Here is a 4018-nt window from a genome sequence, read left to right on the forward strand (position 1 = left end):
TCGCTGGGACAGCTGGATTCTGGACCGCAATCTCACGGCTCTGATTTCATTCAATACCCCCAACTCCTACCCCGGGAATCGGGATATCAGGGAGCGGAGCGTGCGCAGAATGAAACTGGGGAGCTGTCCCACCGAGCCGAGCTTCACGGGGTCCGCTGGAGGCTTTTTTTCACTTGAAATATTAGACATTTTTTGTAATTTGGATTTGCTTTGACTTCTCCGCTGGGTCCCGCAGGACATTGAGAGAGATTTCCCACCGTCCCAGACGACTCAAACATTGTGGCCCTCGCGGACTGGACCCTGGAGTAACAGGTAAAAAGCCGGCAGAGCAGCTGGACGGAGACCACCAATCATCCTCTGGAGCCGATTCATTACTTCAAAGTTTCTTTTAAATCCCCTCTAAAGAAAAGGGCTTTTGTGTCGCCTGATTCCAGCGTTTATTGCCCCGGCGCTGAGAGACCAAAGAGGTTTATCGTCCGAACGGAAAAAAAAAAAAATAGGACTTTTCATCGCCGTCAGATTTCAGGAGTTAAAGGATGAGGAATTCACCCAAAAACCATTCCCGGGGTAAATCGCACAGAGAGATCCGTCCAGGTGTGAGGGGGAAACCCCGCGGCCCCTCGACTGTCTAAAGCGCCTCTTCTCGCCAAACACAAAACCGGCAAACCCTCACCTCTGTCCAATGTTTGTTTACCTTCACGGCGGGTTGGCGTTTCCCTTTTTTTGATCGTTAGATGTTTTCACGCCTCGAAGCTGGAAATCCATAGAATTAACGCTCAATGAGTCGATGGAATCCTGAGCGCTCTCTGTCTAGACCTTTTCTGAAAACGCGCGGCCCCCGGCACTCAGCTGGCACTCAGCAGGCACTCAGCCGGCACTCAGCCAGCACTCAGCCTGCACTCAGCCGTAACATTATAAGACGCCAGCGTGGTTAGAATCGGGGACTGAATGTTTACCGACATCACCCGGTATTTCCCTGAGCTCGGTGGAGGGCATTGCTTGGCAGAGAAGGTTTTAAGCCATCAGTGGAGGGCATGAGCAGGATCCAGTACCGGTCATGTTTTATTGTGGCTCTTAAAGCACGTGTTTCTGCGGTACTTGCATGTAAATGGCTCCATTTTCTGAATGTCTGTTGGCTATCTTGGAGGCAGGGTCCATGTCTTTTGGCCTGCTTGGTGGCCGGGTTCCATGTCTTCTGGCTATCTCGGTGGCCGGGTTCCTTGTCTTTTGGCCTGCTTGGTGGCCGGGTTCCATGCCTTTGGGTCAGCTTCGTGGCCGGGTTCCTTGTCTTCTGGCTATCTTGGTGGCCGGGTTCCTTGTCTTTTGGCCAGCTTGGTGGCCGGGTTCCATGTTTTATAGATTGATGGAGGAGGATACAATGTGTTTTGTGGCAGCTTTGATTCACATCCAGTTCTTCCACTAAAGACCCCATAATGAAATGATTGTTTTTTCTCTCCAAGATGGATAAAAATGTTTCGTCCATCAAAACGTCACAAATGGATAAAAGCGCTGGCGCAGGAATGGGTTCTGCTCACTCAAAATAAATGGAAAGAGTTTCTGTGTCCCCAGCCGACGGCCAGCGGTACCGGGCGGCAGAGCTGGGCACCAACGACTACAGCGAGGGATCTGCTCCCCCCCCCCCCCCATAAAGCCGGGATTCCTGCCCCCCCAGCGCAGGTCGTGTGATTTCATTACTTTGTAACCTTTCTGATCGTTCGTATTTTTTGAAAACGTCTCGTTATCTCGGATTTTCTCTTCTGAGCCGAACATCAAACACTCGATGAGTTTAAAGAACATTCTTTCAGCGCGTTCTGCACCTTTATCGTTTTATCGTTTTATCGTTTATATCTCCAGCCAGTAACGTTCCCAGCAGGCCCCTTCCCATCTGGTTGCTACAATTAAAGGTGCTGTTCCACTTCCGCAGTTTTTTCCCACCTTTCCTGAATCCTGAAATTATTAGATATACTCCTCCTGTATCCACGGTAACTAAATTCCGTATTCCGTGTTTTAAAATTCCCTCCTGGTTTTCGGTTGTCCCCTCTGCGCTGCGCTGGCTGCCCGCCGGTCTCTGACGTTACAGAAGGAGCGTTTGCTTGAAGGTCCGTTAGTTTAAAGGGGTCTGGGAGAGGTTACTGGAGGTCAGATCACGTGATCCGTAGAGGAGGAGCTATGGACGAATGACAGGACTCTGTTTCTAAGCAGCAGCTCCAGTATCTCAGCGAATGCGAGAAAAATAAAATGTCAGTTTCTGTTACTTTGCAATAGTCAGACCGTGGAGGAGGGGGAGGGCAGCTGCTGCAGCAGGGCTGCATCTTCGGTGCTAGTTGAGAGAACTTTAATAAGCATTCTTCCGTGGTGGGGCCGTCGGGGGCCGGGATTGGCCTGCGTTGTATTTTGCAGCGAGCGGATGCGTGAGGCAGCGGAGGGGATCGCCCGGCGATGGAGACGGGATAAGGGGCGCCGTTATACGGGACGCCGTTTACTGTTACCCGTCTAGACCCTCCTTATCTCAGGATGCGTTCCTTCCCTGAGGGCCGTGCTTGGACATGTACCCTGCTGAGGGTGAGGAATACCAGCGTGGGGTGTGACGGAGGGGAACCTGCGCAGACCTGGACGCTGGGTGTCAACAGATAGGAGTTGGAGCCGGGACATGAATAGATTAAAACTGAGCTTTCCTGGATTTATCCTTTCTATGGATTTATTCCCCAAAACGGGTTTCTGCACAAAATAAATTCACTCCCATTTTCCATCTTCTTGGGTTTTCATCCTTGGTTTATTTTTTTTTGATAATTAGGAGAATTTGCCCCAAATCTTTGGCTTTTGGCCGTTTCATCTCCCTGACTTCACTTTACATCATGAAGGGCTGAGCCCAGCGAGCTCCAGCTGCAAGAACGGCCTGGATGGCCCCGTATAAAGCATATTTAAATCAGTGGGATTGATCCATGCATTATGCAGGGCCAGCTCAGCCGTTCTTGCAGAGAAGTTAGCCCGGGACGGCCCGTTATAATGCGTAACCTGATATTTTATTCTGAATGAGGGTGCCTCGGACCCCCGGACCCCTGCGCCGTTAGTACCGAGAGGTCATGGAAGGGTAAATCCTGGACCCTGCTTTTAGGGGTGAGAGTTCCAGGAGCAGCCAAATAAGTAATGGCCGTGCATGCGCGCCAACGCGCCCAGCCAGGAGCCGAGAAAAGGGTGCAAACGCGTGAGTGCGCATTATTAACCCTATGTTCCAGCATAATCAGAACCTGCCGGCAGATCGGCCCCATCCGGCCCCCACCTAGTCGCCCGTTACTCCTGCTGTAAAGACTCAAACCTTAATCAGTCGTTGGTCTCGTCTTAGATTCAGGAGCCGTATGTCTATCCCATGCATGTTTAATCCCCTCATTGTATTACCCTCTACCACCTCTGCAGGGAGACTGTTCCACTTATCCACCACCCTCTCAGTAAAGTAAAACTTCCTTCCATTCTATCTGTCTCTGAGCCTCTAGCGTTAGATCCTTCGCTGGATAATTTAATTCACCCTGTCCTGTTATTGAGAGACAATTAATGAAAACTCTCTTCCTCCCCGTTTTTTGTCTTTTTCGCTGTGTTTTCCTGTTAATTGGAAAGGTTTTTGTTCCTTTCGCGTTCTGTTTTCGTTTTTTTTGATCTCTCGCGGGCTGGAACGTGTTTTCTCTGCGCACGGAAGGTGTTTGTTCTGCGCCATCCGTGGCTTTTGTGGCTTCATTGATTCTTTACAAACATTCTAATAAAATTTGTGTGGAATTTTGCCTTTTTTGGTTTGTTTTGCATCTTCAAAGAGTCTCCGCGTCTTCCCCTCACCTGCAGTTTGTTCTCCCACCTCTTTTGATCTTTGCCTTTTGTAGCTCGTCGCTCTTTGATTGCAGTAACGACGAGGCTTCTGCTGCGGCATCAGCGATAATGCAAACCCTTCAATAAATCGCTCGGCCCTTTAGCCCTCGGCTTGGACACCGATTATTGATTTTCCCCGACGGACTCCCCAAGCGTTTCATTC

This window comes from Spea bombifrons, chromosome 11 (assembly GCF_027358695.1).
Source record: "Spea bombifrons isolate aSpeBom1 chromosome 11, aSpeBom1.2.pri, whole genome shotgun sequence".
Lineage (NCBI taxonomy): Eukaryota > Metazoa > Chordata > Amphibia > Anura > Pelobatidae > Spea > Spea bombifrons.